The sequence below is a fragment of the Sorex araneus genome, chromosome X (assembly GCF_027595985.1).
Source record: "Sorex araneus isolate mSorAra2 chromosome X, mSorAra2.pri, whole genome shotgun sequence".
In the NCBI taxonomy this organism is placed as follows: Eukaryota; Metazoa; Chordata; class Mammalia; order Eulipotyphla; family Soricidae; genus Sorex; species Sorex araneus.
The window spans coordinates 39,854,377-39,870,659 of NC_073313.1; positions in this window are offsets into that span (position 1 = coordinate 39,854,377).

Below are 16,283 nucleotides of genomic sequence, written 5' to 3' on the forward strand. Positions count from 1 at the left end.
CATGAATGACATTTTAAACAGCAACATCACAACCAAAAAGCACAAAATTGGGGGAAATATCTCAGCAAATAGGCCTTAAAAAGACACATGTTTACAGTATGAGAGTAGAAATCAGGGGCCATGGGGTCACTCGTCCACCTCAACTAGGATTATGCATGCTAAGTGATTACATTTCTAAAAATGTTATTATTAAGTTTTACAGCATTGCAAAGTTGTTTATGATTGGGTTTCAGCCATACAGTATTCCAAAACCCATCTCTCCACCAGTGTACATTTCCCAGCACCAGTGTCCCCAGGTTCCCTCCCATCACTCCGCATATTCCACCCCCTGCGTGACTCTATTGCAGACGCTCTTCTCTCCCCCATCCCCCACCTTTTGATCATTGTGGTTTGCAATATTGATACTGAAAGGTTATCAATAATATCCCTTACTTACTTTTAACCCTCAGCTCTTGTCCAGCATGATCATTCCCAGTCTGTCATAGCGGTCTCTTCTCTATCTCACCTATCCTCAGCCCCACACACCCTTGTGCTTAGTTCCAATCATTGACCAGTCTTCCTAAGCCCTGTTTACCGTGGCCATGGATATTCTTCTTGTAATATATAGATATGTATACATATACATATATATGTATATATATACTTTTTTATATACCACAGATGAATGTAGTCATTCTATATCTGTCCCTTTCCTTCTGACTCATTTCAAGTGATTCAAAATTGTTGCTACTCTTCAGACATATATAAATGACAGCATAAGTATTAATTCTGGTGTTACAAATAAATTGCAGCGAGTAGGAAGATTTGCTCGCTGAGAATCATGTGGATCAACTGTTCTTACGTGACAAAAATCATTAGGTCCCTTCAGGAGTCGAAGTTCTGTAAATCTTTGTAGAAAGGGAGAGAAAATTTGGAGCTTTGACAAAATTTTGCTGAAGATTAATGTTTCTAAATGAACCATAAGAATTAGTCAGGCTGGGGAGCATTAGCTAATCTTAAGCAAAATAAATAAATAAAGGCCACAGGGATTGGATTAATTACAGGTTTTGTTTTTCATATTTTGAGTCCCTGGAGCTCAGGCTTCTAACCAAACCTTGAAGCCCACTGTAGGTGTTTTAGCCGGCCAGCTGGCAAATGGTGTTAACAAAAAGAGTTACTGCAGCCTTTATGATGAGGACTCTGTTGGAACCACTTACAACATTATTCTCCTTCTGATTGGTTTTCAACATGAGAGAGAAAATGAAAAATCCTGGGTGCTGGGTACATCTTTCTGATGTCTGGTCTTTCGTTATGGTCTGGTGAAAAAACAGACTGATGCCAAAAAATTCATTTCTTGCTTGTCACATGTTCTCTTTTTATCCCTTAAGGTTTATCCTTACCTATTCTTATCTGCTCTACTCTCTGCACCAAGAACTGACTTTGATACACTGCTTCAGCAGACTTCTTTGTCCTCTAGCTCCTGGTTTTCACCTATAGCTGATACCTACCAGAAGAGAGTGAAGTCAGATATTTTATTCTCTTGGTTGCTTCCCCGCCGGCTTGCCAGAGGTTGGTTGGTAGAGATTTTATTCTCAATTCCAGGCCACAGCTACTATTAGGTGATCTTCTCTTATAGCTATAATGCCTATAATGCCCTTTAATTTCTAGTAACTGCTCTCTCACATGCTCTCTTGCTCTTTCCCTTTCACCCTCTCTCTTCTTGATGGTATTAGCTCATTTTACACAGTTTTATTGCATTATAACTTACATGATATAAAACTCGCCCATTTTAAGTATGCCATTTAATGAGAACTGATTAAGCTACCATTTTCATAGGCCAATTTTTAAAAACCTTTTAAATCACTGTAAGATAAACAGTTACAAAGTTGTTCATGATTGGGTTTCAGCCATACAATGTTCTAACACCAGTCCCTTCACCAGTTTATATTTCCTACTACCAATGTCCCCAATTTCCCTCCTTTCACCCCCAAACCGCAGTCTACCTCTACTATAGACACTTTCGTCTCTCTCTCTCTCTCTCTCTCTCTCTCTCTCTCTCTCTCTCTCTCTCCCTCTCTCTTTCCTTTTGATCATTATGGTTTGTGATACAGGTACTGTAAGGTTATCATGGCTATCCCTTTATCTACTTTTAGCATTCAATTCTTGTCCAGAGTAATCATTTTCAACTGTCATTGTCAGAGTGGTTCCTTCTCTAGCATTCTACCCCTTCCCCCTTGAAAGCTAGCTTGTGACCAGCTTCCAACCTTGAACCAGTCCTCCTGGCCCTCATTTCTATTGTCCATGGGTAATAGTCTCAAACTGTGTTTTTTATATCCCACAAATTAGTGCAATCATTCTATGTCTGTCCCTCTTATTCTAACTCATTTTGCTCAGCATGATACTCTCCATGTCCATCCAAATATAAGCAAATTTTACGATTTCATTCTTACTGGTGGCTGAGTAGTATTCCATTGTATAGATGTACCATAGTTTGTCCACTCGTCTGGTCTGTTGTTGTGCATTCATTTTATTTTCAGATTTTGGCTATTGTGAATAGTGCTACAATGAACATAGAAGTGCACATGGCATTTTTGCAGTGTGTTTTTTGGACGGCTGGAGTATATTCTCAGAACTTGTATTGGTGGATCTTATGGAAGCTCAATTTCTAGCTTTTTGAGGAAGGCCCATAGTTTTCTATAAAGACTGGACCAGTCAGCATTCCCACCATGAATGAAGGAGAATCCCTTTCTCCCCACATCCATGACAGCATTGGTTGCTCTTGTTATTTTATACATGTGCCAGTCTCTGTGGTGTGAGATATTTCACTGTTGTTTCAATTTGCATCTCCCTGATGATAAGCGATATAAATAATTTTTTCATGTATCTTTTAGTCATTTGTATTTCTTCTCTGAGGAAGTTTCTGTTCATTTCCTCTCCCCATTTTTGATGGAGTTGGATTTTTTCTTATAAAGTTCTACCAGTGCTTTATATATCTTGGATATTAGCCCCTTATTAAATAGGTAATCAGTAAACAATTTATCCCATTCTATGGGCTGTATTTGTATCTTGGTCACTGTTTCTTTAGATGTGCAGAAACTTCCTAGTTTAATGTAGTCCCATTTGCTTATCTTTGCTTCCACTTTCTTAGAGGTACTGTGATTCACAGTATGTTAACAATACTTTCATGCATACATAGTGGTTCCTCTTTCTTTACCCCATTAAGCCAAAGAATCAATCCTAGGGTATTTCAATATTCTGTGTAGGTTTTCCTTAAACATGCTCCCATCTTGGTAAACAACCCTTTCATTAACTTGTTATCAATTATTTTATTTGGCTCATATGACAATAAGATTATAAAGTTTCCTTCTGTGACTTGATTAATAACAGTGGGTTCAGGTGTTTCCAGTCTGACGCTTTCATTAATAAAATCCTCATTGTCATCCACCTAATGATTCTGACAATTTATGATGATTGGAGATAGAAATGCTGTGTGTTAACTATGTAGTTTTTCTAAAATATAGTTTTATAAGAAATGTAATAAATATTATGCATATTTACATATTTGGTGGCGTCACTATTCCTTTTGGTGCTCAAGTGTTTTTTTTTTTTTTTTTGCTTTTTGGGTCACACCTGGCTATGCACGGGGTTACTCCTGGCTCATGCACACTCAGGAATTACTCCTGGTGGTGCTCAGGTGACCATATGGGATGCTGGGAATAGAACCTGAGTTGGACACGTGCAAATCAAATGCCCTACCTGCTGTGCTATTGCTCCAGCCCCCATTGGTGCTCAAGTTGACTCTTCTTCACCAGAAGAAATGTTTATGTCATGACCTCAATAGACTTTGCCATCTTCCTTCTTTAATAAAACAACCTATCTCACCTTTCTTTACTTGACTTGATACTCCAGTTGAAATCAAATATTGACTCTCAGAAGCTCTTATTTCTCTTTGTGATGACTGCTCTTTTTAAAAAGCTTATTTATATATTTATATACTTATTTATTTTTAAAAAATGCTCTTTAGAGACCATAACTGGAATATAGGTTCCTCTTTCCTACTGGTTTTCATTGCTTTTATACCTTTGCAGTAAACAGAATTAGGAGCTAGGACTATTTCTGTAAAGAGAAGTTGTGCTTATAAAGGCAAATTTAAGCTAAGGGAGTTTTTAAACTCATTTGATTTTATATTTGCTTCTCTTAGATAAAAAATTACTCCTAATTAGATGTACAGAATTAATAATTTAAGTATCCTACTTTCCATGTAAAAGTTTCAAAGTAATGCTATTCTTAGAAATAAGATTACTGATACAGTGTAAAATTTCTTTGAGGTTACTTGGTCTGCAGGATACAGCCATTAAATAATATAAAGGAAACGTATAAAGGAAGCACTTTAGTCATCTAAAATAATAATTTCATAGTTATTCTACCAAACTGATCGTAGGTTGCATCATTAAAGTTTGTTTTATATTTTAGAGGTTGCCTGGATTTTTATTATAATTTCTATTTTTGCAAAATAATTATATAAGTTCAAAGTTATATTGCTAGAATAAGGTACATTTAGAGCCTTAATACACATTATTTTTGCCCACATATTATCCCCTCCTCCTATAGTATTCTTTCATTTCTTTTATTGTTTCTTTTCAAAAATAGATCTGTGTGTGCACGTTTTGTTCCAAGATCGTTCTTATACCAAAGGTAGAAAACTATACATGTTCCACTTCACTTTTATTAATTTTATAGTTTGCTTTTAACAATATATCTTAGAGATTATTCTACACTAGTAAGTATAAATCTTTCTTTTTAATATCAACTCATTCTTTGTTGTTTAGAAATACCAGTCTATTCAACCAGTCTCCTACTGAGGGATGTTTGGATGGATTATCTCCAGTCTTTTGCTGTTACAAACAATGGAGAAATAAATAATTTTAAAACATGTCAGATTGTATTTTTGCTAGATTTTTGGAAATGGAATTTCATGTTTAAAGGGAAATTACAAATGTATTTTTTAAAAAAATGTTGCAAATTCTTCTCCAAAAGAATTGTATTTCCAACAGTTCTATAAGGAGAGAGCCTGTTTCCCTACAGTTTTACCAGTGTATATTGTGAAACCTTGAAAAGTTGTGTCCTTCTGATAGGTAAGAATAGTTTGTCAGTGTAGCTTTAGTTTGTGTTTCTCTTAGGAAGATTAAGTTAAAGTACCTTTGTATATATTTCTGAGGACCATTTGTAGGGCCATTTGCATAAACCCTCTCCCTTTGAAACAGGAGAGGTATGTGCTCTATGACTTATGTGACTTAAATATATTGTGACAAGGATTCTTACGCGAAAGTGAATTAGAAGTATGCCCTGAACAAAGCAATGTGTGAAAGGAGATATGGGACAAGGAAGGAAAGGAGGTCAAACTAGTATATGATAGCAGACAACGATCCAAGGATATGACTTTGGGTCATGTCATAGAGTAGTTATGACAGAAAACAGCATGCTATTGTCTCATCCCCATCAAGAAGCAAAGGACCTGGAATATTAATTCTCTTTGCTGCCATTAACCTCTCTCTAGAGATGTAGATTCTTAGGCAGTTCCAGGTTTTCATGTCTCTAGGCAAATCAGGCTTCAGACACTTTAGGGATGTAGGTACTGGCTTTTGGGAACATAGAGTCAGGAAAATGGTATAGTAATTGGAGGAGTTATGGGCAGAGCACTGACAGACCCTTCAATAAATAACAACCTATCTCAGAATTAAACATTTACCAGACCTGACTTCAAAATCATTCCCAATGTCTATGATAAATAAGAGAGCAGCACTGGAACTTAGTTGTTTGATTTGACTTCATGACTATTTGCTAATCATGTGTTAAAAGAAAATTATGGTGTATGTTGTACACCCAGTTTTCCCTAGCCACACACTGTTGATTCAGATTACTCCTCTGAGACTGCCTTAGATCGTCCACAGATGCCTAAGCTAATCCCTTCGTGTGAAGTCAACACCCAGACCTGTGCTGGAATTAAACCAAGGTCCCCAGGACACTAGCATGAGGAATAAACAATGCCTTGTTTTCCCAGCTAATGAGAGCAAACAACTCTATCCCACGTGGCCTTACTTAGAGGCTTGGTAACTATAAGATAATCACACATCACCCAGAACTGCAGTTCAATTATCCTGAATGATAACCAGGAAAGGAAGTGGACAAAATGCTTTGCTTATAAGACATATATTAAGCCTGTGGCAAATTTGCTGACAAAACTGATAGTGCCTCAATGCACCCTTTGCCCTAGATGCATTATTTTGATTCATGTAAGAGCATATTTCAGAGAGCAGATAGCTCTTCCTCATTTCATCTATTTTTTGATGCTTGAATTTTGTAAATGGAGATATATGCTATGAGAGAAGAGCTAATACTAATGTAAATTGCCCCAGAGTGTAACTCCTTGACATCCATGTTTTATTCCTCTGCAATTCTAAAGCTGAACTTAGATCAACTTAATTTTTTTAATTTAAAAAAAAATAACGTAGGGGGCTGGAGTGATAGCACAGTGGGTAGGGCGTTTGCCTTGCACATGGCCAACCCAGGTTCAATTCCATACGGTCCCCTGAGCACCGCCAGGAGTAATTCCTCAGTGCAAAGCCAGGAGTAATCCCTGTGCATCGCCAGGTGTGACCCAAAAAAGCAAAAAAATAAAAATTAAAAAAATAATGTAGGAGTACTGCTATTTGTTCAGCCATTGATTATGCTGATTGAATTGGGCATGAACTCCACAACTTTGATCAATTTTAGGATGACTAATTCATCCTAAATTAGTCATCCCAGTTTGCCTGGAATGAATTAGTCATCCCAGTTTGCCTGGAAGTCCTAAAACTAGTGACATCCTTAAATCCAGGGAAAACCAGAATGGATGATAACTTGAGGATAACTTCTGAAGTAATTCTGGGAATGATACAGCTTCCCAATTTCAGTGGATCTAAATTCTTTGACTCTCTGATAACATGCTAACTATATTCAAGCTGTTCAGGATGGGGTTTGTGAGTCTGGATTTCTAGTTCTCGAGTGATGCTAATACTTCTAGTCTACCTAAGGATTACACTGAGTTGCAAGAGTCAAGGGCAGACATAATATTGATATTATAGTTTTGCTACAAAACTTGCAACATTTGAAACTTACAGTTCATTTATGCTTGTAGTTTAAGCAAAGTAAAGACAAGGCATGGCTCTCTTTCCCTCATCCTCATACCACTTCAACTGTTCCCAGCTTGACTCAAGCAAATGGTTTTTAACTTCTTTGATCACTTGAATTTCCTTATAAGTTTACCTTTACTAAAAAGGTTCCCAGATTGAAAAATACTGAATGAAAGCCGAGTGATCCAAATCCTCCCAGAAAAAATGAGATCCTATCTGTTTTAATATGCAAACTTCCGGTGATAAAATAGTTCTTTGCACTTATATGACACTTCTTCTACAACCTTTCACAGACATTCCATTTGGCCAGAACAAAGTTAATCAATAAAGCAATTAATTAAGACTAAGCAGTCACAAATGTGTTAAGTTGGTTAACATTTAATTATCCTTGTTAATGAGAAATGGACCCAATATGTGTGTGCAAAATCCACACACAAACTAAAAACTTAATTAGAACAAGTAGTTTCCAACTTCTGTCTCATTAAACTTTGACCAGAGGTCTTAAAGTTTCTACAGTGATTTTAAAAGGGTAATGTATATAGGTTTCAGTTTGTGTCTTGCAAGAGACTGATGGTGAAGAAGTAAAAGAAGACTAGAAAAAGAAGTTTCAAACACTCAAAAATTGCTTTCCGAAACTGACTGACAATATTTAATACAATAAAGACAAATTTTAAATAGCGAGAAAGTCATTCAATGGGCAAATGTAGAAATGTCAATTACATCATAGCTTACTTAGCATTGACCCATTACTGAGGCCAAGAGGAAAGGTAAGCCATAGGTATAAGTGAAGAAACAATGAATCCCGGTTTTCCTGGATATTTACATTTAACTATCATTCTGGCATAAATTTTTAATAGCTCCCACTTTCATTTTTACAAGTGTCCTGATTTGGATGATAAATTCTATGGTTACTCCAGTAAGGAAACAATACTTAAGCACAAATGACAAAAAATGGATATCTAAAACCAATCCAGTTGGCACCTTTGAGCCCCCTCCAGCAAGGGTTGGTCATAGAGAATGAGATAGACAAACTCACACGGACTCTCCAAACTCCAGGTCATCTGGGAAGCCAACGGAGGTCTCACAGGCTGGCCATTTATTCAGTGTAGCATTGGTCTCCCAACCCCACAGAGATCCCTACATGTGAGCCATTGCTGACAGAGACATTAAGGACATTTAGTAAACACATCAACATTCAATAGGTACATGATGATCAAAGGCCGGGGTATTTTACATAGCTATTAAAAGGCATGCTCAAAACATAAAGTCCCCTACAGTTTTCTATTCTACTTTTGCCCATGTAGTCTCTACATATAAAAGACTATCTTGTTTTATACTTGCCTGGTGCATTTTTGGAGCCAGCAGATATTTGTTAACTATTGAATCCCTTCTGCTATATTCTTTCCTGGGTGCATTTTCGCAAACCCTTTGCATTCTAATACCTAAACTACCTTACCTAGGGGTAAATTCCATCCTTGGGTCTTTCTGTTAGGAGGATTTCCTACTTCCCACAGTGGGGATATTTTATATCTATTTTTCTGTTTATCCTTACCCTAAAGATGTTCAAACTGACATTTTTCATAATCTACATAATCTAAATTATAGATATAAATGACTTCCTCTCTTTTCTAGTCGTTATGGTCAGTGTTTTGTAACCCCGTGTTCTCACTATCACTGTATCACTGTATCACTGTCATCCCTTTGTTCATCGATTTGCTCGAGCAGGCACCAGTAACGTCTCCATTGTGAGGCTTGTCACTGTTTTTGGCATATCGAATAGTGCTCACTATAATCACAAAAAAATTAGCATTCTGGGGCTGGAGCAATAGCACAGCGGGTAGGGTGTTTGCCTTGCACGCGGCCGACCCGGGTTCAAATCCCAGCATCCCATATGGTCCCCTGAGCATCGCCAGGGTTAATTCCTTAGTGCAGAACCAGGAGTAACCCCTGTGCATCGCCGGAAGTGACCCAAAAACCAAAAAAAAAAAAATTAGCATTCTGGTTCCTGAGAAACAACTTAAAACAATTAAAGCAATGCCCCTGAATGTGGATCTTAGTTTTTGCTACATTATCTAAGCTTCCCAGATAGTCCTAAATTGCACTCACAGTCAAGAATCACTGATTCTGATTTTCCAAATAATTATGTCTCTGTTTTGGACGCAGGTAATTTTAATTGAATGAAACTTACTCAGAAAATGTGAGAAAAGAGAAAGAGAGGAAATGTGTTCAGGAGAAAATACGGGCTTCTCCAGAGTGGAAATAAGCAAGCAAAGAAACAGACACAAGCCATTAAGATGCATGTTCAAGGGAGAGCACGGACTTCAAGAACCTCACGTAATTATTTCAGTACAAGGTACCTGATATTCTGAGTGATGTAGGAAACAATATATTTTGGAGTGAAGATGGATGCCCCTACCAGTCACCCTTAACTAAGACAATGACATACTTTGTTCCATCCTCTGAGTGGTTAAAGGTCCTTCCCATTCTTGTTATTCACTGCTCATACAGGGATAAATTATTATAGCCTTTCCTTTAAAATCTTCAATATCTACAATGATAATATAACACAGTTTGATCTATTATAGTCCAGATTAAGAGCTCCTTTGAACTGCGGAAAAGGCAATTGAAGTGATAAGTGATAAAGTCATTTGAAGGGACCTTCAACCTGGTCACTCCTTAATTATTTGACAGAAGCTCTGACATTCTTAAAGCTTAACAACTGAAGCTAGGTGGCAGTCCTGCTTAGGCAATTAAAGGAGACACCATAAAGACAATTATAATGAAGATCCACAAAGAAGAAAGCCACAAAGAATTTACTACGGACTTAAAACCAGTTTGGGAGAAGTAGAAGAAAATAGTATTTATTATCAATGTTGGGGATTTTTCCTAAAATGATGGGAAACACTTGATTTTTTAAATTTTTTTGATATTTTTTCATTTTTTAATTAGTGAGTCACAGTGAGGGTACAGTTACAGATGCAAACATTTCGTGCTTGTTTTTCCCTCATGCAGTGTTCGGGAGCCCATCCCTCCACCAGTGTCCATTCTCCACCACCAATGAATCCAGTATCCCTCCCACCCCCCAATCCCACCCCCCACCCCACCCAGCCTCTGTGGCAGGGCATTCCAATTTGTTCTCTCTCTCTCCTTTTGGGTCTTGTGGTCTGTAATATGGGTATTGAGTGGCCATCATATTCAGACACTAGTCCACTTTCAGTGCGCATTTCCCTTACCACGTGGGATCTCCACTCACAATTTACTTGGTGTTCCCTTCTCCATTTGGTATGACTTTCCCCCAGCGTGTGAGGCCAAGTTCCAAGCTATGGAGTCAACCTCCTGGTATTGTATACTACTATTCTTGGGTATTAGTCTCCTACTCTGTTATTTTATATTCCACAGATGAGTGCAATCTTTCTATGTCTGTCCCTCTCTTTCTGGCTCGTTTCACTTAGCATGATACTTTCCATGTTGAGCCACTTATATGCAAAGTTCATGACTTCATCTTTTCTAACAGCTGCATAGTATTCCATTGTATAGATGTACCAGAGAAACACTTGATTTTTTTCTGATGTCTTTCTTCTCAATATTCTCTAGGACCTCTTTTCACTCCAGGTTTTTAAAGCCCACCCCACATGCACCCCTACTTATTGGGTATGTTTCCAAAAGGACATGGGCTATTTATTTAGATTTTATAAAAGAAAAGAATGTGAAGACGTTAGGGGAAATATTTTAAACTACCTAAAACATTAATAGGGTGTATGAGTCACAGATATCCAAAATAGTGATAGAAAGTGATTTTTAGGGGCCATAGAGCTTATCTTGCATGAGGCCAAACCTGGTTTAATTCTCAGCAATGTGGGTTCTTCCCACAAGCACTGTTAAAAGTGACCTCTGAGGGGGCTGGAGCAATAGCACAGCAGGTAGGGCGTTTGCCTTGCATGCGGCCGACCTGGGTTCGATTCCCAGCATCCCATATGGTCCCCCGAGCCCCACCAGGAATAATTCCTGAGTGCATGAGCCAGGAGTAACCCCTGTGCATCGCCGGGTGTGACCCAAAAACCAAAAAAAAGTGACCTCTGAGCACAGAGCCAGGAGTCAATCATGAGCAGACGCCCCAAAGTGTTATTTTTTTGCTTTTTGGGTCACACCCAGCAATGCTCAGGGGTTACTCCTGGCTCTGCACTCAGGAATCACTCCTAGCGGTACTCAGGGGCCCATATGGGATGCTGGGAATCGAACCTGAGTCGGCCGCATACAAGGCAAACGCCCTACCCGCTGTGCTATTGCTCCAGTCCCAAAGTGATTTTTTTAAAAAAATAATTTTTAATTTAAAGAACCATGATTTACAAAGATCTTGATGGTTGAGTTTTAGGCTTGTAATATTTCAACACCAATCTCAATACCAGTGTCAACTTTCTCCTCCAGTGTTCCCATATTCCATACCTTTCCAAACCCTCGAAGTGATTCTTTCAAATGAACATTACCTATATGCCTGTGAAGCTACTTCTCAAAATATTAATAGTGTTTCTCCTTAGACCAGCGCTTTTGTGTAGATTTTTCAAAAAAAATTGTCTAATTTGTTTTACAATAAGCATAGCCCCCTTTTATTTAAAATTTTAACTATTTTTCTGAGTCGTAATGTCCTTCAACTGGATATTGTCCATTAGTGATTAAATAATTAGCAGACCATTACTGTTTTCTGTCATGTTTATTCTCAGCCCAAGGCCTGCTTTACTTTAATTGATAGATTTCCCCTAATGAAAGTTGTTAATAGATGATGCCACTGTGTGTTCGTCTCAATCAATAAACTATGCCTTTACTTACTCTAATTTGAAAAGCTCACCAGAAGTTGATATCTTTGTTTGCTGTTGTTTTGGGGGAATGCCCAAGATGAAGTTAGGATATATTGAATTATGTAAATTTCATTCATCTTAATGTGCTTAACAAACTATTTCTGAAGGGAGGTAATTTTAGAAATTATAAGATAAATTGCGACATCAGAACTAAAGAGCTCAGAAAGATTTTGTGATTTTTCTAAACACATAGTCATTTACTAATTGAGTTAAGTATAATAAATCAAGTAGAGCAGGGAATACAACTACCATAACAGGTAAGTAGAGCAATAAGCAATGATCAACCCTCTCAAAAACAATGCCTCAGTGTTTAACCAGATATTGACTGGGATTTTCCTGTTGTGCTAGAAGTATAATCAAGGCTTCAGAGTGATTAGAAAAGTAGTGCTCTAAGTATAAATGCATCAAGCCATATAGATTTGGAGTTATCCACCCCCTACAGTAATGAGATTTAAAAATCAGATACTATACCACTCTCTCTATGCAATTTGCATCAGAGTCAATATAAAAGGGGAATTGGGGAAGAACATAACTTCTTAAGTATGTGTAAGGTAAGCTAGCTTTATCTTCACCTTACTCCATTTCTGATTGGTTTGTTGGAAAATGTTCCATTTTTTAAGACTAAGATAGGGGCTTCTATTTTTATTGCTTTTGGTTTGGGACCACAGTGGGCAACGCTCAGAGTTTACACCTGGTTCTGCACTCAGAAACCACTCACAGTGGTGCTCGTGGGACCATATCAAATGATGGGGATCAAGCCTGGTTGAAACACATGCAAAACAAACGCCCTACTGCTGTACTTCTCTTGAAGCCCCCATCTTATAGACTTATGGATAATGTCTAGGAAAGGAGACTGGAATTTTTCCTCTCATTAAATGTCTCCACAGTAATATAAATCAACATAATAGGAGACTAACACCTAAGGATAGTAGAGATAAGGGCCAGGAGGATTGCTCCATGGCTTGGAAGCTGATCTCATGTGCTGGGGGAAAAGGCAGCTGGGATACAGAAGGGGCCACTGTAGTAAATGATGGTTGGAGGGCTTGCTCAGGATGGTAGATGCATGCTGAAAGTAGACTATGGACCAAACATGATGGCCTCTTAGTACCTGTATTGCAAACCATAACACCCAGAAGGAGAAAGACAGTAAGAGGGAATGTGCCTGCCACAGAGGCAGGAAGGGGGATGGGGTGGGAGTGGCGGGAGGGATACTTGGGACATTGCTGGTGGAGCATGGGCACGGTGCAGAGATGGGTACCCAAACATTGGATGACCAAAATCTAATCATTCAAGTTTGTAAGTCTGTAACTGTATCTCACAGTGATTCATTAAAATAAAAAAAAATTTAAAAAGTAAATGTCTCCATAGTCAAAAGGCTTGGTAGATTGTCCTTATACTTATCAGAGTAGGGAAATAAGAATTGGGAGATTGGGCATAGATGGCAGGGTGAGGGTATACAAAGCAGAGAAATATTCAGAAACAAATTCCTAGTTGATTCATATTTCCTGAGAGGAACAGAAGGTGGATCCAATGTGAACAGAGAGAAGATTGCTTTCATTGGCATACTACTAGGTCCACTGGAGAAACGTGTTAGGCCCTGTTTCTGCTGGTTACAGGCCAATAATTATTATTAGGAGCAGTTTTATACTCTGGGCAGCTCTGGGTGCTACTTTAAGTCTTAATGAGTATGGTATCTGCAATTCCTAAATCAATCCCAGCAAATGACTGTCCTTTCAGAGTCCCGATGACAGTTTATCCAAGCATAGTTGATGGGATGAATGGCAGAACCAGCTCTTCTGCTATCTACACCACCTGGTCCACGTCAGGATGAAAAAAGAAATTATCTGCATCTGCCCAGTTGTTGTTTTTTTTAATCTTTTTTTTGGCGGGGAGGACTTTGTGGGTCACACCCTGTGATGCTCAGGGGTTACTCCTGGCTCTGCACTCAGGAATTGCTCCTGGCAGTAGGAGTAGTTTTAGATAAAGAGACATGATATTTTGTACAAACAGAGAAAAGATAGATCTGGTGTTCCAGTCCCATTGCACGATAATAGCAGAGGAAGAAAGAGACTTGGCCAACAAAAGAATACTGTAGTAACACTTGCTGGTAAATGTAAAAAAACTATCTAGATTAGAATGTAACTTGAGGGGCTGCAGTGATAGCACAGCAGGTAGGGCATTTGCCTTGCACGCAGCTGACCCGGGTTCAATTCCCAGCATCCCATATGGTCTTCCGAGCACTTCAGGAGTAATTCCTGAATGCAGAGCCAGGAGTAACCCCTGAGCATCGCTGGGTGTGACCCAAAAAAGCAAAAAAAAAAAAGAATGTAACTTGAGAGATGAGATAGAAAAACTAAAAAAAAATATTAAAACTTATAGAGGGACTAGTTATAAAGATCTTGGTTGAGAATTTCCCAAAATGGAGTGAACAAAATTTCATTATGAAATGTTAATGACTCCCAAAGACAATAAGTAAAAAGAAATCAATACTTCATGTATCAGTCAGATACAAGAGATTGTTATTCAAGCAGGAGAAAATACAAGCAGGAGAAAATAAACTAAAATGTAAAATCTGGAATGTGGTCCAGAGAGATAGTACAGTGGTAAGGCACTTGCTTTGCACATATCTGATCTGAGTTTTATCCCAGGAACAACATATGGTCCCCCAAGCACCACCAGGAGTGATTCCTGAGTGCAGAACCATGAGTAAGCTACAGAGTGAGGTCCCAAAACCAAAAGAAAAATTGCAAGAAGAAAATATTATGCATTAAATCTACATTTAGGAACAAGTAATAAAATAAGTGATATATACACATAGCGATTTCCAAAATTAAAAGTAAAACATAAAATATGTCTAAAATATGGAAAATGGAGAATTGAGGATAGAGGTTGATTGTTGGATATTAACCCTAAGTATTTTAGGCTTCATCAGTGAATTGTCTATTTTCCTCCGCTAAGAGAAGCTTATCGTGCTCTTGCTAGCATCTGTAACTTAAAGTTTTTCTTTAACATTTCCTTTGTATTTCACCTCTCATTGTCACAGTTCCTCAAGTCAGTCTTGATTACTTACAAGCCAAAACTTTCTGATAATTCTGAACTTTGTATATGTAGTCCTTTGTATTTCAAGTATGTGTATTTGTACTTGCATTTCTATTTCCCCATGGCCTTTTTATATAGAGCAATGTTCTTTGGTTAAACCCAGAAAGACCATTAATGCTATGCTCCTAATATTTGGGAGTTGAATATATATATATATATTTAACATATATACTCTGGAATATATCTACTCTGGGACTTGGTCATAATTACTTGACTCAGGCTTCAGTTGCTATAGTTCCTAACGTTCCAAAAGAGAGGTCCCGCAGTAGGACTGGGATGGACCCAGGGCGAGTGGCAAAGCTACCCCAGCATCATCGAAATGTGACAGTCTAGAAAGCATAAATGCATGGTCTTGATGCAAGCTGTTATGACTTAAGAGACAAGATCCCCATGGGGAAGGACAAGCTGAACTGGCCTGAGGAGACTTAGTCTGGGATTTATCATAAAAGCCTTGCTTGCTCTCAGAGCCCAGAGAACTAAGTGTTGGGATCTTTGCCTCTTACTGTGATGTAAACTGTTTAATTATACAGTCTACAAAATGTATAAAACAAAATGAAATTAATGTATATTCTTACTAAGGACTGGAGCAACAGCACAGCGGGTAGGGCTTTTGTCTTGCACACGGCCGATCTAGGTTCGATTCCTCCGTCCCTCTAGGAGAGCCCAGCAAGCTACTGAGAGTATCCCGCCCGCATGGCAGAGCCTGGCAAACTATCCATGGCATATTCAATATGCCAAAAACAGTAACAAGTTGGACAATGGAGAGGTTACTGGCGCCCGCTGGAGGAAATCAATGAACAATGGGAGGACAGTGCTTCTGTGTTTATCCAAACATCTTCAGTATTGATAGCATATACAAGTAGAGGGAAAAATAAAAGCAATGTAGATGTCCCTGGGAGACAGAATCCTCAAGAGAATTTCCTGTTTTATCTATGTAAATGATCTATGTAAATTTCAGGATGTTTTCCTATGTAAATGATCAATCACACTTAGGTCCTATACCTCAACTGCCCCCAGGTGTTCTGTAAGTATGCTAGCAGCTCTGCATTAAACGGGGCACGTTCGCCATCAGTCTGTGGTCCGCAGTCTCTGTGTCTCTCTGCTGGGGAGGCCTGGAGAGGACAGGAGGTGGCTCTTGGCCTCTAATGTATGCATTGTTGCAGCCCATACATTACTTTGT